This window comes from Haliotis rufescens, unplaced genomic scaffold (genome assembly GCF_023055435.1).
Source record: "Haliotis rufescens isolate VD_foot unplaced genomic scaffold, xgHalRufe1.0.p SCAF_10, whole genome shotgun sequence".
NCBI lineage: Eukaryota > Metazoa > Mollusca > Gastropoda > Lepetellida > Haliotidae > Haliotis > Haliotis rufescens.
Window position 1 is genome coordinate 3,677,680 of NW_025963780.1, and position 24,459 is coordinate 3,702,138.

Below are 24,459 nucleotides of genomic sequence, written 5' to 3' on the forward strand. Positions count from 1 at the left end.
AAGAATGTGTGGCATGCAAATGAAAATTGAACCTTTTCATGTGAAGTGTTTCAGGCGTGTTTCAGCGCCAGGCGTGGTTGTGTTTTTTGCGATTTTTGCATGTGTTCACCCAATTTCTTCAGTACCTCTTTCTTTCCACATACGTCAATTCTAATTGTTTGATCTCAGGGTGACGCTTAACAACATATATCATATAAACAGGCGATGTGTGTGGAGGTAATTCTATATTCAGCAAACTTGAAAGAAAAATAACCCCTTTATTACATCATTGTTAACACCCCTCAGTAACATATCCGATGCCACTGGCCCGGGCTGACCCTATCGTGATTCCCCCTACTATGCAGTTTTCCATGCGATACTGACACTGTAGTCTGTCTCACAGACACAAGACAGTACATTTAAAAAAAAGACTCAAGTCTAGAAAGATTTGGCATGTCTAGACTGCCTCAGTGGTAGCCTTGAAATTATGCATTGTTATAGGGATTAAATTTTAATTTTGTAGATATATATTTTTAACAACGATACATGTATTTCTGGGACTAAATGACTCCAGTACATTCCCACGATAAGGCTATTCATAGATCGATTATCGAACTGTCATCCATTGTCTGATATCAATACATCGAGGACAAGTAAGGTTGTCATAATTATCGTCGATGCCGCGCTACACTATCGCCGATTCAATCAAATTGACTACTATATACATAACTACAATGGACATGTACATGATCACACACACAGGTTATCGATCCCAATTGCGTGGATTGATGCTTATGATATCAATTACTAGACTGTCTGGTCCAGACTCGATTATTTACAGACCGCCGTCATATAGCTGGAATATTGCTGAGTGCGGCGTAAAACAACGAAATAAAGGCGGCAAGTGAGAGCGCCTCGACTGTTTCATATTTCGACCTATGCATACAGATTCAGAGTGACAAAACACTCTCCACATGTACATGACTGTATGAAAAGAGGAACGACTTCGACTTTCCAATTGTCAACTTTCCCTTAATGATGAGCAATATTCGTGAAGCTCAAGTCCCTTGGGATCTACATTTCACAACATTTGAGGTACAATAGAGCATGCTCTTTCTACTAAGATTTCAAAGAGCGTCATGCGACTCTTGCTCAGAAGTTGTTTAACCAAGCGTACAACATTCAAGGCCTCAGTAAAGCTTTCAAAACGTGGTATGACAAGCTTGTTGAAGACATTTCGACGTATCAGTGACAAGAATGACGTCCGAAGGATTTTCCTATTTTGACCTGTACTATTCATGTATGTTTCCGTGTTTTGTTTCAGGTGAGTGAGTGAGTATTGTTTTACGCCGCTTTTAGCAAAAGTCAAGCAATATAACGGCGGGGGACACCAGAAATCGGCTTAATATACTGAACCAAATTAAAAACTTCACAATCCTAAAATTTTAACATTTTGACCAGTTATCATCGTGGGCCCTTATTGTGTATTTAAACAGTAATGGCCACGTATTGTCTTCAGATAACCCCCGTTTTTGAGCAGGTGAATCGATTAAAATCATGTGCACAACACTATAGTGGCAAAAGTGTTTTTTTACGTTCAACTGGTCACGTTGCCATAATACCGCACGTGTTTTAAGCCATACTTGTTAGCAGTCATTAACAAAAAAAGAAAAACACAAGAAAACAAAAGTCTTTACGGCCATTTGTCATGCCACGCCTTTCAAATGTGCAGCGTGAACGTGCCATCGGCATGTTGCAGACGGGAACGTCCGTAGCTGAAGTCGCAAGGACGATGGGTTGTAGTCGACGGACTGTTTATGATTTACAGACGCGTCTACAGCAAACGGGTACCACCGCTGATCGCCCTCGGCCAGGTTGACCACGCGTGACGTCACATGCAGAGGATCGTCAGATCGTCTTACGTCACCTCCGTAACCGATTTTTGACGGCAACATCAACCAGAAATGAACTGTTAAGGGGTAGACTGAGTGCGCAAACTGTTCGAAACCGTCTGAGAACTGCTCACCTTCAAGCACGGCGGCCATACTGCGGGCCGATTCTGACTCAATTACACAGACGTCAACGTCAATTGTGGGCACAGCGACACTAAAGATGGACTCAGAGGAATTGGAATCAAGTCGTCTTCAGTGAAGAATCCCGATTTAATCTTCGATTTGCTGTTGGTAGGGCGAGGATGTGGAGGCGCCGTCATGAGCGTTACGCCCAGTGTTGTGTACAGGATGTTGACAGGTTCCGAGGCGGAAGTGTCATGGTGTGGGGTGCTTTCTGTGGCAATGCCAGGCTTCTTGTCATCCGTGGCAACCTCAACGCTACTGCTTACCGCGACCAGGTACTGGCACCAGAACCTCTGCCTTTTATAGCAGCACATGGACCCGGTTTGATCTTCTAACACGACAATGCCAGACCCCACCCAGCAATTTTGACAAGGAATTTCCTTCAGAATGCGGGAGTCAACGTCATGGACTGGCCGTCAAGGTCTCCCGAACTCAATCCCATCGAACACGTCTGGGATGCTCTTGGCAGAAATTTTTGCGCACTCTCCAGAACCAACCACAGAATTTGCAAGATCTTGACACCATTTTGCAGCAACAATGGCGTCGTCTTCCCAATCTTGTGTTCACAAGCATCACATGGTCCATGCGGAGGCGTTGTGTGCGTTGGGACTTATGATTTAAACTGTTGACGTTATTACCGAATACCGTTGGTGCTTGGAACAAATTATGGTTACCACCGTTAATTAAAATCCTTCTTTGGACATTAATGATTAAAAATTACCTTCTCTGATACATTTGTCCGCTGTATATCATATATGGGATTACAGTAAAGTACGGTTATAACGAACACGCTTATAACGAACTGACGGATATAACGAACTTACTTTTTTGCTGTCTATTTGCTGTAGTTATGCTGTATATATGCTTATAACGAACTACGGTTATAACGAACTAAAATTAGGAGTCCCCTTGAGTTCGTTATAACCGTAGTTTACTGTACTTTTAAAACTGTGAAGTTTTTAATTTGACTCAGTATACATTGCACCCATGTCGGGAATCGAACCCAGGCCTGCGGCGTGACGAGCGAACGCTTTAACCACTAGGCTGCCCGACCGCCCCTTTTCATGTGATGGAGGCGTTATAGAAAAAATAACTAGACGTTTACCACTTTGGTGAAACCCACGAGGATGGGCATGGTGCTGATAAACATAGAAACAAGTCGGGGCGAATCGGGATTCGAACCCACATTCATAGGTTTCTGGCGTGCCCTGCACATGTGATTGTGGCGCCATAGAAAACTGAGCCACCCGTGTCCGCTGCCTTTTTCGACAGATGCGTCTTACACCATTGTGATATAATTGTGTGATATGTGATATATGTAACCTCGCGTCCTCCTGTGCATACCAGCGGAATTGTGTTTTCAAGATACGACGATAGTTGGTATGACTACCACATTACAAACGCAGGTCATGAAGGGAAGTCTTACGTAAGCTACATAGTGTTTGAATCAATATTGCTGTCTAGACAGATGAAACTTGATTTTTTTATCTGCATGTATGTTTCACGCTTGATATGCAAAAGCAAATGATTTCAAAGCATGCGGTTCTAATTCATAGGGTTTTCCCACTCTTTTATACATTTTCTCATACCCTCTCATGCAACAAGGTCAAGTAGTCCTACCTTCTGGCTACAATCTCTTTTCAACGACGTCATTGTTAAACTGGGTATTTGTGTATTGAGGTTGCCTGGTTGGGGCTGCTTGATACGGATAGCTGTACCTTCTCCTCGCCATCCCAGCAAGGCACACTGATAATGATGCCTCTGAATATCTACATCATCTTCGCAATCACAGTAAGTACACGCACCCAACCTATTTATCATCAGCATACACATATAAACTTATTCTATGAAATTAATTAATAACACGATGCAGTTGGTTTCAAAACAGATTTTAACTTATCTGTCTAGCTGTGCTTTCCAACGTACATAGAAAGTAACAAAAGATCTTATAGTGTGTGTCCCGTCACACGATAGATATTTGTTTTGAGATCGTCGGGGCATGGTGACCTGGGTTGTTTGGGGTGCATACTTACTTGCTGGTGTCCTGTTGCATCAGAAATAAACTATCGGATGACATTCACGGAGCTTCGCAATCCTCCCGGCTTCCTAGTGCAACAAGTTGCCTGGGGCGAGTGGTATGAAACCTAACATCTCATCTGTTTCATATCTACATTGTAGATCTATGCATAAAGATTCAGAGTGACAAAACACTCTCCACAAGACTGTATGACAAGAGGGACGACTTATATCACTGGATGTCACCTTAACGTTGTGTACAAATCTCGAGATCTGGTCATTGTACAGTAAACTACGGTTATAACGAACACGCTTATAACGAACTGACCGATATAACGAACTGATTTTGTAGTCCTGTCCATGTGTTGTATATATGCTGTATATATGCTTATAACGAACTACGGTTATAACGAACTAAAATAAGTGGTCCCTTTGAGTTCGTAATGACCGTAGTTTACTGTACATTTATATTCCATTTACCATTACGATCGTCAAGTTGAAAATGATAAGGACCTATCATAGGTAAATACCTATCAAAGTGTCTCTCTCTGGATAATAAGCAAGTGAAACCACTTCTTTCAGCGACTTATGTGTACATAAACAGTCGTGTGGTATACAATAAACTACGGTTACAACGAAAACGTTTATAACGAACTGACGGATATAACGAACTAACTTTTTAGTCCCGACTATTTGCTGTAGTTATGCTGTATATATGCTTATAACGAATTACGGTTATAACGAACTAAAATTAGTAGTCCCTTCGATTTCGTTATAACCGTAGTTTACTGTATGTTAGATAGGCACCGTATGTAGAAGAGTTGAGGTGAAATGGGGTTTAACGTCGCGTCCAAGATTATTGCACTTATATAGCGACGTGCATGTACGTGTGTGTGTGTGACTGCTTGTACTAGTCCGGACTGATGCCGATTTAAAGTGCTAGATACCATGCCGCAGTTTAACATTAATACCCCACTCAGACACAGTATACTGACTCCGAGCCGACCAGTCCTTGTTTTAGCCCCTTAATGCCGAGCACCAGACAGGGTAGCAACAAGTACCATCCTTTAACGTCTTTTAGTATGACGCGACCGGGGATCGAACCCGGGACCTTCCGTTCTCCGGGAGGACGCTCTACCACTAGACCACGAAGGCGGTCGTATATAGGAGAAACGATATTCATATTTCATTATGCTTGAGAGTGTGTGAGTGATTCTTCAGTAGTAAACTGCCTAAAGAAACAAGATTTGAGGAAAAGTACAGGAAGCGTTTAACAGTGTCCTGTTTTATTACATTCTTCAAATAATCTGAGTGAGTGAGTGAGTTAAAATTTAACGTCACATAGGCAGTATTTCAGTCACATCGTCAAGAGGTCAATATCATGATGAGGTTGACCTGTATATTTGAAATGTACATAAATTGTCAATGCAAAATACTAACGGAGCCAGATTATCCACTTAAACAGGCGTAAAGGTCCAGATAGCTGTGAAAATTATGTGAATGAACCACCAGGATTTCGCGAGAAAGATAAGCATGCCCTGCCCTAGCGAAGGCACCCGAGTTGAAAATGCCCAAGCGTTGAGGACGTGGACGTTGGAATGTTAAAATGTATTGAAAATATTAATCTTCCTACGAAATGTGTTCCCCAAGCTATTTGAAATTTGTACCCCAAGCTTGAATCTGGGTTGTTTCCGGGACGGTCGGGTAGCCTAGTAGTTAAAGCGTTCGCTCGTCACGCCGAAGACCCGGGTTCGATTCCCGACATGGGTACAATGTGTGACGCCCATTTCTGGTGTCCCCCGCCGTGATATCGCTGGAATATTGCTAAAAGCGGCGTAAAACCATACTCACTCACTCACTCACTGGATTGTTTCCCGAAAACTCGACGAAAGGTACCAGGAAAAATCCAGATACCTTCAGTTAGATATCACTATTGTGTGTACGGTCAGTAAGGCTTACATCAGTATTTTGAGCTGTAGACTTAAACACTGGGTTATATATAGTAAACGACCCGAGACACATACAGACTTCAGTCAGCAGGGATATCGTACGACTGATCACATGTTCAATTTGAATGCAATTGTTAAAACACGCTTATCGAAAAGGAAAAGGGAAGTATGCGTTGCTTTTGTGGACTTTAAGAATGCTTTTAATTCAGTAAATATGAACATCAGAGAATAACCTGTCTCGATTACCCGCCTATCCAGATTCCGTTGGCCGTAAGAGGCTCAGGGATGACACCGGGTGCTCGTGAAAAGGGGGAGCATGTCCTGCCCTACCGGTAGCACCAACCACTCACAAAATGTGCATAAATTGTTGCCTGACACCGCACAGTTCTACTCCTGCCATACGACGATGGCCTTTAACAAAAAAAGATAATCATTTGGGTTACGTCTGCTGTGTACGAGTGCAGATATTCTCCTGCTTTTAAGTAAAGAATGAAACATTTAAGAAATATGTATATGTTTACCAGAGGGGGTGGGGATAGGGGTGGGGTGCAGTTTTACCATTTCTGATCAGATATGTCTCCTGTAGTTGTCTCGGTATAATTGATCAATGATTCTCAGCTCGGGGACTTCAGTTCTATAAAGGTAATCTTGTTTCAACCGCCAACTTCCATACATTTTGTGGCTTTGTGTTCTCATACACATCAAGGGGCGGTCGGGTAGCCCAGCGGTTAAAATGTGTGAAGCCCATTTCTGGTGTTCCCCGCCGTGATATTGCTGGAAGATTGCCAAAAGCGGCGTCAAACCATACTCACTCACTCACTCACTCATACACATCAAAATATTCTTCAAAATAGTCGATACTCAGATTCAACCAAGTCATTTATATGGATCGGAAATATAGGCTGTAAACAGATGTGACAAAATAAAACATTTGCAAACACCAAATACTGGTGTGTATTGGGGGATGTGCTCGATATACACTCTGTCCTTTTGTAAAGTATTGGCTGAAACTGACCGAAATGTATGAACCTAGGATACTAAGAAAATCTTATAATATGCTTGTGTAAAACGAAAAGTGTGGCTATTAATAAAAATGCTTCTTCTTTTCGTTCCAAATTATTTTCACACGGATTTGGACTAATCTATCTCAGTGAAGCTGAGTTGACGATAAACCATTATTTACTGGCAGTTTTGAAAATGCTGGGTCCAGCAAATGTACCACCAAATACAATCAAGGGAGGAGTTGCACAGAAAGTATTTTAGACAAGTGGAATTAATTAAATGCCATGTGGATTCTAAAAAACTGAAAGGATTTGCTTGAATTCTTGCAATCTGAACAGCAAAATTTAATCAAGTTCAATTCTGTCAAAATATTTGATTTTTCAACTTTGTACTCCGCAGTCCCACAAGACAAACTTAAGGGAAAACTTCTTTCCGCGCTCCGTGTTATTTTTGTCACAAAACGAGGTAACCATAGATATCATAGGGGGTTCTGGACAATTTCTTAAATATGAAAGCAAAGTTTTTTGAGAAAACACAATGTGAAATGCTAGACGTCTTCATTGATAACATCTTTGTAAAATTTGGAGGTCAAACATTTAAGCAAGAAGTAGGCAGATCGTGGGCACCAACTGTGCTTTCCCTCTTGCTGATTTTGTTCTTTATGTATATGAATCGGAAATTCTGCTCGGTTTGGTAGATGTTCCAAAACAAAGCAATTTGGCCAAGAAGTTTAACTTAAGCATCACAGAGATCAATGATCTGATATCGTTCAATAACCATCCAATAGCTCATTCCCTTTCACTAATATACCTACCTGTAATAGAAATAGGGACGAGTGTAACCGCCCCATCTGTTTCATTGTTAGATAGGAGGGAAAGATTCAGAATGAGAAAAACCTCTTCACATGCACAGACTATGACAAGAGGGATGACTTTAACTTTCCAATAGTCAACTTCTTCTTTATGTCGAGCAATATGTCAGCATCTCCAGCTTTGGTGTGTACGTTTCAAATGTTTTAAGGTTATTGAGAAGCTCTTTCGACGAATATTTCAAAGAGCTGCATACGCCTCTTGCCCTAAAGTACAAAATTCAAGTCCTCTATGAAGCTTTCACAAAGTTCAATGCTCCACACGTGGAGGACATTTCCATATTTGACACATCAGTGACAAAACTTACGTCCAATGCAATTCCCTATTTTGACTTGTAACATATGTTTCTGTTATATTCGGGTGAACAATTGACTTGCCTTTGCATGTGTTTGTGACGGGTGGAGAACGCGTGGTAACATAACTATTTGATAATGATTCATAAACACATGTTCGTGATATGGTAAGAACGATAAAGTCGACAGAGTGGCTTCGTTTGAATGCCCCTCATAGTGAATGTACTGTGTTCTGGAGGTAGTGACACCATCCTGCACATAAAGATCAATATGGAATCATGTAATCATGTAATCATGGGGGATCATGCAGGAAGCAGAGGTCCTGTAAGTCCCCATGATCCCCAGCGAGGTGGCCTAGCTTTTGTCACTGGTGGCCTATAGCCCATGTTTTAAAACTGTATATATTATATTGTTATGCTCAAATATGTTTCATAAATTGTTTCTAAATATAGTATGCTCAAATATGTTTCATAAATTGTTTTAAAATATAACTTTGCATAAATAACTCAATTGTGACTATATGAACTTCGTCTCGTCGCTATATGGGTGAAATAATGCCGATGCGACGTTAAATTTTAACTCACTCACTCATATAATCGACTATGCTTTCAGCAGAGATTTCTCATGCATATGGAATGGGGTTTGTCGCTTTTTTGGTATTTTAGGAAAATAAATGAAAGTGAAAATAAGGAAAATTTAGAATTAGAACATGAACTTGCATTTCAGATTATTCTGATTTGATTTGCAAAACATCGACATGCTGATACTATTAAGACTTGAAATGAGAGATGTTTTTAACGTTTTCAGGATCTGTACATGTATGACATGCATGTCAGAATATTGTTCAACATAAAGGGAACGTGTTTGTACTTTTATTCCCAGCACACTGGTGTGCCTATTGGCCGTTCCACTTTGAGCCTGATACAACATAATAGCTCACTTGAGCGAATTAACATTATCACGTGCTAGGATAAAATGTTGATTTGAATTTTGGTGCCTTAAAACAATATTCCCATTTGGTCTGCATGTCTGTCGTTTAATTCCGCATTATATGAATCCTCGCTGAATACAATTCTTTCTAAGCATCATATTTATATAAACTGAGGGCCAAAAGAAACGTTACCAACATTAACTGATTTGCCACTTTGAAACAAAGATGCCAACCTGTTAAAAAACAGTAAAGAACACATCTCACGAATACAGCCTTCATGTTCTCTGTCGTTCTTTGCACGTGCTTTGCGGATTTTGGGAGATATTGGCATTTTTTAAAACATTCTTTCCCAAATTATCGTGCAATTTCCGGGTATAAATTACGCACGGATCTGTTCCCTATCATTGGTTGCGATGATTAACACCAACGAACATGCCAAGACTGACGCTGTCCAGAGGGAGAGAGCCATAGGTATGCTGCAGATGGGAGCGACACAGAGAGCGGTTGACAACAACATCAACTGCTCCAAGATGACCATTACCAGACTGGTCGCACGTCTCCGACAGACTGGCAGAACCGCAGACAAACCACAGAGTGGCAGACCAAAGGTCACGACCCCGCAGGATGACCGCTTTTTACGGGTACTTCATCTGAGGAACAGATTTCTTACTGTGACGTCATCAGCTGCCAACATCGACGTGCCAGATTGACGTGGTGCAGGCAAACTCAGCAATGGCAACAAATGGAATGGCGGCGACAAAGGGAATGGTGACGAGAGCAGGTTCCAACTCTTCAAACCTGATGGGCGTACGCGAGTCGACGACGTGGTGATCGTACGGGTCCTTGTTGTGTCCAGGAGGTAGAACCTTACGGGGGCGGAAGTTTGATGGTCTGGGGCGGCATTTGCGGGGACGAGAAGACGGAACTTGTCATCATCGAAGGCAATCTGCCAGCACAACGGCTACATTGACAATATCTTACAATATCCAGCGTCAACAACGGACGGTGTTCCAACAAAATAACGCCACACCCCATAAAGCCCGTATTACTAGAAACTTCCTCAACGCCAACAACGTGACTGTCCTGCCGTGGCCAGCTCGATCACCAGATCTGTCACCCATAGAACATCTCTGGGACCAGCAACTTCCACCCTTCACGAGACAAGCGTTGATCGTTCCCCTCCGTGAGGAATGGAATCGGATACCTGCAGTCGATGTGAGGACGCTTGTCTACTAAGTTAGACGCCGCATTCGAAGATGCATCGCCGCTCATGGAGGTCATATCCCGTATTGAACGGTCTGGACCGTCGTCACCTTAAAGTTGTAACCAATGTTGTTGATCGAATACTGGTCGAATGACTCCTTGTAAAGAAATGTCCCTGTTGGAGGTCAAGGCCTTTGTTGTTGAATTAGTAAATTCGCATTCTACTGTTCTGAATGATGAATTTCTACAATACAATTATTGTTATTGCTGCTCCGAATTGTGTTGGTCATATTTTATCCTAGAAATATCGTTGGTAACGTTTCTTTTGGCCGTCAGTTTATATATGATACAAAACATATTTTATAACTTATCACACTAATAAATCAGACTGTATCCCAAAAATAAATAGATCAAAGATAATCTCACAGTGCCACGAACACACAGTCCCAAGAAAGTTGTATGGGCTGTTGCCTGAAATATCTTTTTAATGAAAATGTAAAACTTGATATATATGTTCCACCCCCAAACACACCCCACACACTTCCATTTTTGTGATGGAGTCCAAATGAAAAGGCAATAGTTTTGTGTTCCAATGAGAGGGGAGAACGCATAACTACTTTATTTTCGAGAACAGTGGAATGCTCTTTAGCTATGAGTTCCACGAGGGCGGCGTCGCCTGGGGCTTACGACTTTGTCGAATTATAAAGAAATAAATTGTTAACTTAACCAATATACGCTGCTCGTGCATTGAAAAAAGCTGCACGTAACTAGGGTGACGCCTATGCATTTAATTATGACATAGTTCTGTTCACTGTCATTTTTCAGCGATACATGCACATTGTTTTAAACCTTCTTGAAACCTGTAATTTCAGATTTGCCTCACGGTGTCAGTTTCCTTGTCACACAACACTATTCTGAACGTGGCACAACCAGGAAGGGGATGCTGCATTCTATCCACTGATCCTAATCATGGTGGTACTGGTACTCTAGCTAACTGCACAAACCAGGGCTTGACAAAGGTACCAACATGCCTACCAAGGAACACTACAACCCTCTTGCTGAGTCACAACAACATATCGGAACTACCCAACCAAGCCTTTGTAAATGTCTCTGTTCTGAAGGTGCTGGATCTCTCTTTCAATAGCCTAAAGTATCTCAATGCAAATTCCTTCTATGAGTTGTCTGAGCTTGAAAGTCTCAATCTTGAATCAAATTGTTTAAGCTACGACAATAACACCTTTCCACCAACACTCTTTAATCCTCTGAGCAGCTTGTTGAAGCTCAGCATTAATCACAACAGCAAAGGATCCCCTTACCCGGACGCCAGTCTTTCCAGTTTAACTTCACTTCAGTCATTACACATGGATGGTTCGCATTATGATTTTGGACAAGGATTTCGTAAACTTAAGAATCTTAGTAACCTAACACTTTCTGGTAGCAATGGATTTTGTGACATGCAAATACTACGAAATTCTACCTTCTCAAGTGTCCCCTTCCTGACATATGTTAACTTATCTAGCTGTGGAATAGTTGACGCTGAACATCTGACTTTTAGTCCAGTGAAGGGTCTTCACACTCTTGATGTTTCACGGAACCCAAATCTGGGATTTAGAAACTTTTCTAAGGCTTCCTTTGGACTTGGAGGTTCGGCAATAAAGGTGTTGAAACTCAATTACTTATATCCAGTCTTGGGATGTCACATAGTGCAGAGACTTGACTTTCAGTACCTCAATACCACGAACCTAGAAGAACTTTTTATAGATCGTAATGGCATCATGACGTTTGAACATGGATCAATTTCTTCTTGGCCCCAAACATTGAAATTTGTCTCTGCAAGAGCAAACCGATTTGTATATAGTGTACAGCTTTTGGAGATTATAAAACTTAAATCTCTGGAGATAATAGATGTCTCACTAATGAACCTTTGGCCTCTAAGACGTTTCCTACTTGATAACTCCATTTCAGTACCTATACCAATGCCGCCCAAATTACACACTATCGTAGCAGAGAACTGCTATGTTTCAGGGCAATGGCGTGATATTAGCCTGTCAAAGAACAATTTAAAACGGGTCATTCTGAGGAACAATTTGATGGCGGTATTAATAAGTCATGTGGAAGGAGTAGAGGATCTTGAGTACCTTGACCTTTCATACAACATTCTTAAAGACATTGGCTCTGACGTGTTCCCTGTCAACAACTCGATTATGCATCTTAACTTGTCAAACAATTTCCTAAGTAATAGAATTCAAAGTGACAGCAAGGGAAACATGTTTCACCGTCTCCATCATGTAAAACAGTTGGACATTTCTGAAAATGTAATCACTTTCCTACAAAAGAATACCTTTAACGGGTTAAAGAGTGTTGAAATCTTAAAAATCCACAGTAATTTTCTCCAACATTTTGAAGCTACACTGAAACCAATGCCACTCCTTTACTATCTTGACCTCTCAAATAACAAGCTGCAACGATTATCGACGGATACCACCAAAGAACTTGACATGTTTCCAAATGTGACTGTAAGTCTTCGTGGCAACCCGATACAGTGTTCTTGCCGAGCACTGGACTTCCTTAGGTGGATGAACGCCAATCAAAACAAGTTTAGTGGACTGTCAGAAATGGCCTGTGAGTATGATAATGGTTCCAGTATCTCAATGACGAAACTTCATCAGATTGTGGAGGAACTTACATCTGAATGCAGTCCTGCTAATGCTGCTTTGGGAATTGTCACGGCATCCTCTTGTGTATGTATTGTCTTGATCATTTGCGTTGCCCTGGGTTATCGTCATCGCTGGAGTATTAGGTACATGTACTACATTGGTAGAAGAAGGTTCTGGAGACAACATCCAGTGGAGGAAGTGCTCCAGTATCAATATGATGTCTTTGTCTCCTATGCTGAATCTGACAGACACGTTGTCATTCAGGAAATGATTCCTGAACTTGAAACCAAGGCAGGACTACGAATGTGTATCCACCACCGTGACTTTCTACCAGGGGAGGCCATTGCTTCCAACATAGTCAACGCCATTGACAATAGTAGGAAGACCTTGATTGTTCTTTCCCCAGCCTTCCTGAAAAGTGACTGGTGTGTCTTTGAGTATCATATTGCCTTACAGTCAAGAGTGAACCGTAGACAGGACAATCTGTTGATTCTGATGTATGAACATGTTCCCGTGAAAGACATGCCTAGAGAAATGGCTGTGCTTCTCTCCAACAACTCCTATCTGGAATACAATACAGATGTGTATGGAAAAGAAGCGTTTTGGCAGAACCTTGTGGAATCTGTCAAAATAGCTCAACCGTTGGAATGAGAACTGAAAGGTTGCAGCCATCGAGCATCCATTTCATAACGTCTAGGGTTACAAAAACACAGCTCAGAATTATGTTGGAATAAATTGTTTGTTGTGCGAGAACCTAATTAAAAATATTATCTTGCTGATGTTTGCAGAAAGGGAATTCCATTGTTTGTTTGTTTGTTGTTTAACGCCGCACTCAGCAATACTCCAGCTATATGACGACGGTCTGTAAATAATCGAGTCTTGATCAAACGATTCAGTGACTGATGTCATGATCATCGATCCATGCAATCAATTGGGATACGATGACATGCATCAACTAAGTCAGCGAGCCTGACCGCCTGTTCCTGATAGTCGCCTCTTCTAAGGAGCATGGGTTGCTGAAGGCCTATTCTAACCCGGATCTTCATGGTGCAGGGAATTGCATTGTAAGGTATTAAGGCCACGTGTTACGTTCGGCCCTCCAGGCTTTTAGAATGGATGTTTTCTTGTATCAGAAATGGGGACACGAATATAGTTGACTACGTTACAGCGTTTACTATCATGTTTAATACGGTTAAAAATTTACTTGTACTTTCGAGGCAGAAGCTGATCACCTTTCTGTTTGGTGTGATTTAAGGTTGCCAGATCACCCAAAACCTAATCAGTGTGGTCAAACCATCTTTCAGCACATGTACAGCTAGATTGAGTGATGATGGAAGCCACCATCTGTACAAAAAACTGTTTTCGTTTGCTGTTAGTGACAGCATAGTCATTCGTCTTTTGTGCTGGTGATGATGTAACTCATTCTGTTGATATGTTGTGAACATTTTGTATTATGTTGGATCACATCTCCAAGTGTTTATGTCAAAGGTTTGGATATCGGCAAAGAAGTAGCCAATAAGGTTGGACAATGCCTCTATGTGAGCAAAGCACATGAAGTATCACATGTTGAATTTGTTGAAAAAAAGAAGATCGAAAGATAATGTTGGAAATAAACATGATCTATACATACAAGAAAGGCAGGATGTATTCTCTACTTAAAAGATATCAATCATTACTATTCCACACAGTTGTCAATATCTTTGATACTAAGGTAGTTCCTATTTTATTGTACGGCTCCAAATTCTGAGGTCTCGAGTATAGACAGTTATCGAAAAAATTCAAAGCTCGTTTTTTAAATGTTATTTTTGTGTATCTAAAACAGTTTCAAATACTACTGTGCTTGGAGAGGTTGGAAAGCATTATTTGTGTGTAAACTATTTTACACGTTGCATCAAGTAGTGGTGTAGATTTGTATCTATTGATCGAAAACGATATCCACGTGCGTGTTATGACATGCTGAAAGTATTTGATGAATATAGTAAAATAACTTGTGTATCCAAAATCAGAAAGTTACAATTTCACACTGAGTTTATTATATATTATATTTATCATTTTGTTTGTAATGTTTGTACAGTTCCAATTTTGGCATGCCAAATTAAAGTTTCTACTAACTCAACGTATCTAAATGCTACTTTTATAGAACAATTCTTGAACCTGAAACATGTATTACATCTTAGTGATGGGAAGAATCTTAACCGAATGATATGTAACTTTCGCTGTTTGTCACACAAATAGAAACTTCAACAATGTCGCTATCTTCCTTCATTGGATATTAATTCATTCATTTGTAGAAGGTGCAATTTGCAACTTGTAGAAGATAAATATCACTTCCTTCGTGATTGTCCTTTTATTGCAGTTACTCGAAAAAGTTTATTGAAACATACTTCTATATCTATCCCACTGTCAGTTAATATCTTCGGAAAATGTCAAACATATTGAAGGGCTAGGAACGTATTTAAAAAGAAACCTACCTATCTAGATACATATGTATGTAACAGATGTTGCTACGTTCTATTTTTTAAAGGGATGTTGCTGCGCACATTGTTATTAGTCTTATTGTATTTAGTATTATGGGCCAACGAGGCCGGACATTGTAAATAAAATTTGTCCTTTATCAGACTTTTTGTATGAACAGTATTTAGTAAGTATCTTTCAACTAATATTTCAATGATCAGGTTTATGTGTGGGTGTTGCAGGCGTTTAAATCCCAGCATCTTGCATTAGCTCACAGGCTGCCCCAGGGAGTTGAGAATGAAATTCGAGTGTACGCTGCCCAGTGCAGGGTCATAATGTTGTCGAGCTGTGAGGTAGGCACTATATGTAAGTACTTATAATCACAGATTTGTCCCGATCCTTGATCTGTTACCTCCATAAACATGATTTTGGTGTGAACGACCATGACACAACTGAAATATTGTGCAAAAATGTGTTAAAATCATCACACTAACTCTTAATCCTGTAAGTTTATCAAGATATTGCTCATGTTTGTAAGTAAGTAAAACTGTATAACTTTAAGTTACACGTGTGTGATTGACTACTATAACTATAAATTCACAGGCGGCCCGCTCGTCGAAAGCGCTGATATTCGCTGTGTAGTGCTACGTTCATTAGGCAATCTCGGGGTTGAATCCCCGTTACCTTTCCTCGTGAGTTTCATCAAAGGGATAAACTTCTGAAACCCGACTCACTCACTCACTCCTATCGGTAAAAACATTATGTTATCAATTTAACCCGAATCCATTCATTTTGTAAATAATGAGCACCACTTTCATTGCGGTTATATACTGCACGACAACGTTATTACTTTCTTAAACATTAAATGCCTGTGTGTTCTTTTCGCATTGGTTTGCATGTGGTTTATAATTGTATTCATCTATTCAATATCTGAAAAGGAAACTTTATTTTCTTATCGTGCTGTTTGTTTCTCCCAACAATAATCGGAAAGGAGTAGGTCCGTCTTTCCACGTGTCTGGATGTTCCTTGCTTATCTTGTAACAATTGGGCTTTCTTATTCGCAATGAGGCAGGTATACTCGTATATCGCGTTTAACATTAGGCAGTGGTGTATATAGCAATATATTTGTAGTCCCCACGGAGGTAAGATTAACATTCGAGTGTACACTGACCCATTGACGTGGGTTAAAATGTTGTATCGCTATTAGGCAGACACTATAGAAAAGTACTTATATTATTATCATTTCTATATGATAGTGGAATGTATTCTCAAACAATGTTGTAAGTGTATCATATTGTCTCTGCTGAGATTCATTGCACTGTGTTTTAACAATACCTAGTTGACAGGAATGTATTACTTTCTAATGTAAGCAGTGGTGTTACTACATTTGTATGTTTAGATGCCTTTTGGAGTCGAGTGTAATCTAGAATGTTTTAGTACGGCTAAGCTAATCGAGCACTGTATAGAATCTTCCAGAAGTGATTTGTAATATACTGAGCAACAAAAGTTCCTGTGACATTGAATAAGATTTGATGCAAAGTTATGTTTTTTTACGAAATCTGAAACAATTTCGGTTTGCAACAGATAAAAGACTCTTGTAAGCGTTCAAATGGTTTAATTTACCGGCGGTACACTCGAATCCGTCCATCGCTGTGGCTGATGTGAAAACGAGACTCGTCAATGAATAGAACTTTTCCCCACTGCATGGCAGTCCAGCGTAGACGCTGTCTGCACCACTGTAGACGTGCTTGACGGTGGTTTCCTGTCAAAATGGGACGTCTGGCGGGTCTTCCTGCGACAATCCCTGCATATCTGAAGCGACGAAGTACGGTTTGTCAAGATATTCGTCGAATGCCAGGGATGCTTCTTGCAGTCACTGTTGCTGGCTGGAATCGATTCCGTAGGTGTGTTGTTCGAATCCAGTTGTCTTTTCGATTATTGGTTACGCGTGGCAGACGCTCATTTTCGGACAGGCGTAGCATTTCGTAATGTTGAATAGTTGCGTAATTTTGTTGTTGAGTGGTTGTCAGCACGATGCTAAACAATGCATATGGAATCCCGTTAACGCATATGTTTATATACCCATTCTTGGGTAGTGAAATGCATGGGGCTTGCATAAAAGACAACTTTTGCATGGATTGCATGCTTTTCTGTAGCAGTTTTTGTGACTTTATTCCATACATGAACATATTGAAAATCAAACTTTACTTGTTTGAAAAATACACTAAAATATTGGTGTCACAGGAACTTTTATTGTTGAGTATATATAAAAGATGGCAAGAGCATACATGTACCTCTCTCATTTCACATTACATCTCGCATTACATCAAGACCAGCGGTTGTGTGAAGACCATACTTTTCAACCTGGATATTCAGCTAAGGCCCCTTTTGGAAGCTTGACCACTGTTTCTGCTAGGTGAATATTATTATCACTGCTATTATATAGTTATACTGCCATTGAAGTTTGTACTTCCGCTCTATTGTATACTGCCATTGTAACTGCTGAGCAGTAATTTGTATTGATTTGTAAACCTCGGTGATTTTATAATACAAGTATTAATTGTACACCATTTCTTTGTTGTTTGTTGGTTTCACGCTGAATTCTTTTACGTGCATATTTTTGGGTTAACTTATCGTTTCAGTTGGGAGGTCGACACGTAGCATTAAAAAAAATGCAACAACATACGACACTGATAAAGATAAAAGAAAAGAGAAAACGAAAGACTATAAGAATCCCCTTTCAAAGAAACCCTACACTGACATGAATCTACTCTTTTGGGTATCGGAATAATTACATCCGGCCTATTATACCACAAAGACTGCCATGAAATGGTGACAGCCAACGTCGCATGCCCGTGGGCCCACAGACAACTTGGTGACTTTGAGGCTGACCGTTGATTACTATATGGGACTACAAGAAAACTGATCTTTTGAATGTTAGTCCATTTGTATGACAAACCAAACACTAAGTTCCGAACGCTGAGACGAAAAGAAACATATGTTTCAGGGTTCCACTTTAACTGGAGGTACACTACATTTCAAAAGTTCCTTCCCCTGTATCGCGACATAGTTTCGCCATAGTGCCCTGAAAGTATCGCGAAAGTGACTCAGAAATGGCGCAAAAGTGGCGCGATAGTGCCCTGAAAGTATCGCGAAAGTGACTCAGAAATGGCGCAGAAGTGGCGCAATAGTGCCGTGAAAGTGGCGCGATAGTGCCACAAAAGTTGGTAAAGACGGCGCAAAAGTGGCGCCATATTAGTACACTTCGCTTCAGGAATGCTGTTGCGTGTTACTTCCCCATGTACATTTGTAGGTCTGTGGTTACAGGAACTTTTATCAGACATGACAACTGAAGAAAGGGTGAACGCCTCTATGTACTCTGGGTTTTCAAATTGTTACTTCCCTGTTGTACTATGCTAGTTTTAGCTGCTGTGCGTTGATTCCAGTGCGTACCATTATTTCCTTATTTATTGGTTAATATCAGTAATTACCTGTGGCTACATTTTATGTCAGTAATTCTTCTTCATTTTCGCATATTTATTCTTTGCCTACAACATATATTTATTGCAACAAATACACGTAGCAAATTACAATAAATACCTAGACGCATAGAGAAAGGCTTATCTATTAGCACACCTGGACATCCTCAACGAAAATAAGGTTGGTTGATTGGTTGTTTGACGCCGCACTCAGCAATATTCAAGCTATATGAGGGCAGTCTGTAAAAATCGAGTCTGGACCAGGCAGTCCAGTGATTAATACCATGAGCATCGATCAATGCAATTGGGATCGATGACATGAATAAACCAAGTCAGCGAGCCTGACCACCCGATCCCGTTAGTCGCCTCTTACAACAGGCATAGTCGCCTCTTACGGCAAGCATGGCTTGCTGAAGACCTATTCTACCCCGGATCTTCACTACCTGTATCACTTCGGGCGCACTTTCACATTAAGTTGTCATGCTTTTAGAAGTGGCGTTAAACCTTACTCACTCACTCACTCAAGGAAGGAAGGAAGGAAGGAAGGAAGGAAGGAATGCGCCGCTTTTGTCAATATGGAGACGGGGGCGGGAGACACCATTGCTCGTTATGGAACGCAACTCTGCACAGTCGCTTTTTTTCAAATAGCTCCAACATTTACTTGACCTTCTAAACAACTAAACCAAAAGATCCTGACACGACCAAGGGCCACAATTCTGACGAGAAAAATGTGGCACCTTGCACCCTTGGGCACCCTTCAGCACTTATCTATTTTTCTTGATTATGAATATACACATTCATGAATCTATTGTCTCTTTCTATCTAGGACTTTCACGTTCGTTGGGTTGGAATTACTTTAACTTGCCTCTTTGTATTTATTTGTGTATTGTAAACTCAACTAGCTCATAGTTGTAGGTATAACGGTGTCTCTAAAACAATAATTTGAAAATATGAGCCAGAATGGTGTCTATGTCAACATTTCTCAAAACATCATTACATGAAATCTCTTTAATCCGGACAGTACAGTTTCCAGTGAAATCTCCCAGGTAACCAAATGTCCAGATTAACGTTAATTGTCGTTTTAAAATACTACCCCTAACAAGGCCGTTCTTTAGGAGAGAGGTACCCGGATCAACGAGATTTGACTGAACAGGAACACGCAGCGTTTGTACAAGAGTCATTCGTGTAAGCGTCGTGTAAGCATTATTCCTCGGGGAAATCTAGCCATTTTAGTATCCACATTCTGTCTGTGGAAGTCTTCTCGACTTTCATGAATACAGTAAAGAGAAGGGTCCAGGCACCCATTTTGTCACCTGTGTCTTCATTGAAAGCCGAGGGCAAAACATTGTATTAACTTTTCATATAGTACTTGAATCAAAGAGCCAGTATTCCTCGAGAGTGCAAAGCAAGGTGTATTATATCTCTTGTTATGTGGCAATACAAATTGCTGTAAGTCAGTGACGGCAATATATATGAAGCGCTGAAAAAATGCTGTGTAGTGTTGGCTACAGCTTGTGAGTGGAATTTAGAGTTACATCCCTTGGTTGTTGGAAATACACATGGCAGGATTGATCATTCGAGAAGTTTCTCATGTTAAATTATATGAATGGATCACTGAAAACCACTGTTGACACCATGAGTTTGCTAAAAGGGTAAGCATGTCCTGCTCTACCGGATGCAATCGTCACTCACACAATTTTCACCAAAAAATAAGGTTGGTTGGTTGGTTGTTTGACGCCGCACTCAGCAATATTCCAGCTATATGAGGGCAGTCTGTAAATAATCGAGTCTGGCCATGGACCAGGCAATCCAGTGATTAATACCATGAGCATCAATACAAGCAATTGGGATCGATGACATGCATCAACCAAGTCAGCGAGCCTGACCACCCGATCCCGCCAGAGGCCTCTCATAACAAGCATAGTCGCCTTTGAAAGCAAGCATGGGTTGCTGAAGACCTATTCTACCCCGGATTTTCACGGCGATAAAAAAAATTAAGGGTTTGTAACATTGTGGAACCCGGGTACGAATGGGTTTACAAACTTATTTCACGTGTTGGAAAGAGCTGGTGGTAGGGGACTCATATCATCGCCTGTTAACGTGGGACACAGACTCAGTTGAACTTTATGATGAGGAAGGTGAGGAAAATATTCAACGTAGATCAAATATACCAAACTTTCCTTTCCTCCCTGTAATTGCATTTCCTTTTTGAGTGAGTGGCATAAAGTAGTGAGTAAACACACACCAAATAGTCTGACTATTGACACAAACTATATTTCAGCCAATAACAACTTGCGCTCGATCTCCCTCTCTGTTCATATCTGCTCTTACCGCTGTTGTACAATTGAGGAAGTTTTTATTTGCCTAGCAAGCATCCTCATCGAATCAATTTAATTACGGGGAGTAACGTGCACTTAAGTGTTTAGTACACTTTCAAGGTTTACAAAGGTCTGTAGTTAAATAGGTGTAAGTAATTGAGTTCGCAGCCATTCTGCTCTAACCGGGTGCAAGGAGAGACAGCGGAGGAAAGCACAGGAACAGATGATGTTTGGCGGCCTTATTTCGGTCAGTATATAGTCGTTTATGGTTGATTTTGATTTGCATCATTTAAATCACGATTTCAAACAGCACACACAGATCTAGCTTGTCATGATCAGATGCGTATTAATTTAAATATGAAACGTGAAGTGTTATGTTTTTGCTTCCTAACATAGCATGTCTATTTGTATAGTTGGACATTTATATTATGTTTGTTTGTTTGCTTATTGTTTAACGCCGCACTCAGCAATAGTCCAGCTATATGACGGCGGTCTGTAAAGAATCGCGTCTGGACCAGACAATCTTGTGATTGACATGTTTGTTTGTTCTTTAACGCCACACTCAGCAACATTCCAGCCATATGACGGCGGTCTGTAAATAATCGAGTCTGGACCAGACAATCCAGTGACTGATATCATGAGCATCGATCCACGCAATTGGGATCGATGACATGTACCAACCAAGTCAGCGAGCCTGACCACCAAATCCCGTTAGTCGCCTTTTACGACAAGCATAGTCACCTTTAACGGCAAGCTTGGGTTGCTGAAGACCTATTCTACCCCGGAATCTTCACGGGTCGATTGACACCATGGGCACGATGACATGCATTAACCAAGTCAGCGAACCTGAACACCCGATCCCGTTAGTCGCCTCCTTCGACAAGTACAGACGTCTTTTTACGACAAGCATGGGTTGCTGATGAATTATTCCTTTATCAATGAAGATTGTCTTGACAGTAGCTTGTCAATCTACACATGTACGATTCAAGCTGGCAAACGATGATCCGGTCACCTTACACGCCGTAAATCATTATGCACATTTGGGTAGGTCAGTAGGCCATGTAAAATATTATAACGCACAATATAAATACTGTGCTATTCAAAGACCCGTAAAGATTACGGGGTAGAATAGGAATTCAGCAACCCATGCTTGCCGTAAAAGGCGACTAAAGGGATCGGGTGGTCAGACTCGCTGACTTGGTTGATGCTTGTCATCGATCCCAATTGCGTGGATCGATACTCACTGGATCACTGGATTGTCTGGTCCAGACTAGATTATTATACAGACCGCCGTCATATAGCTGGAATATTGCTGAGTGCGGCGTAAAACAACAAACCCTCCCAACAAACCAATCAAAACATTATAACACAAAACGTTAACACTGTGTTCTTCAAAATGTTTGTTTGTTATATTACATTGATTGTATTGCCGTTGAAGGCCATAGCCATACTTGTTTTATCCAAAAACGAGTGGGGGCACAGGTGGCCCAATCGTCTAAGGCGCCGCGATTCGCTGTGCAGACTTGCGTCCCTTGGGCACGCCAGAAACCTTTGATTGTGGGTTCGAACCCCGGTTCGCCCCGATTATGTTTCTAGGTTTGTCACCACCATACCCGTGCTCGTGGTTTCACCGAAATGGTGAACGTCTGAGACCTGCATCACTTCGGGCTTTCCTCCCACATTAAGCTGAGACGCCGCGATATAACAGCAATACTGTTAAAAGTGGCGTTAAACCCAACTCACTCAATCAAAAACGAGTGTTTTGAATCGAGTGTCGATACTCTGGGGTATATGGCTGGTGTATTTACATCAACAACTTCGCTTAGCTAACTCATGTATTAAATTATATGTGTATGTACGTCCTTCATAAGAGAAACGTTTGTAGCTTACACCATCCTGTTCAGATGCATTTCTTCAGCAGAACGGTTTTTTTCTCATATACATGATACAATACATATTGTTGATAAATAATAACATAATATTAGGAGTGAGTGAGTGAGTTAATATTTAACGTCGCATCGGCACAATCGCAGCCATATAGCGAGGAGACCAAGTTAATATATTTACAATTTAATCATTAATGCAAAGTTTTGTTTAAAAACAAGTTGTAAAACATATTTGAGCATACTATATTTAGAAACAATTCATGAAACATATTTGAGCATAACAATATTAAATATACAGTTTTAAAACACGGGCTATAGGCCACCAGTAACCAAAGCTAGGCCACCTCGGTGGGGATCATGGGGACTTACAGTACCTCTGCTTCCTGCATGATACCCCAGCAGGATTTACGTCATCACTTTAGCCACTGGTGGTTGTGCACAATGCTAGCCAATATTAAAAAATACTCATCAATGAGTTGGCTTAAAAACACTGGTTGATGATAGTTACATTGATTGTGATAGGATTATGTGTCACACAGGGGGGGCAATATTTTAACGGTACTTTTAACCTCCTGGACAGAGCCTTCAATAATGTCTGTTAATAGTAGCATCACACCAAAGTTAAAAAAACAAGCATTTAATTATTCACATACATATTTAAAATGTATTATACAGACCATTTTCTTTCAAGTAATTTATGATGAGATGCCCGCTGACACGGGAAAAGAGATCTCTTAGATTTACACTTTGATAATGTGAATCCCTTGCGATTGCAAAGTCCACACAGTCAAGCAATATATGCTTGACGGTGAACCTTTTATCACAAGGGATACACTTAGGAGGTTCGTCCTCATCTGTCTTGAGCAGGTATTCGTGTGTAAACCGACTGTCGCCAATACGACATTGTCGTAAAACGACCTCGTCATGTCTTGACTGACAACCCAAGTAGGTATGACCTATTATTGGTTTCAATTCGTGTAGTGTATTGCTTCCTACTTGGGTGTCCCACCTCTTTTGCGTGAGATCCTGAGTATAAGATTTGATGGTTGGTTTGAAATCACTGTACGGGATAAAAAGTGGAGATAACGGTTTGTCAACAGCTGCTTTAGCTGCAGCATCGGCTTTTGAGTTACCTGTTATGCCTACATGACTTGGTAACCAGCAAAAGACGATGTCACATTGGCCAGTGGAAAGATCATTATAGAGCTATCAAATGTCAAGGATAATAGGGTGATATGGTGAGACACTTTTACATTTAACCTACTAATAAATAATTTAATATATTTTAACATGGTTGGAGGTTAGATGACCGGTCCACTGATAAAAAAAGTGGTGTAGACTGTTGCAT

At 40.7% G+C, this 24,459-nt stretch overlaps 1 pseudogene; it reads left to right on the forward strand.

Moving 5' to 3' along the window:
- Nucleotides 1-24,459, forward strand: part of LOC124119075 — a 61,184-nt pseudogene that overhangs the window by 33,219 nt on the left and 3,506 nt on the right.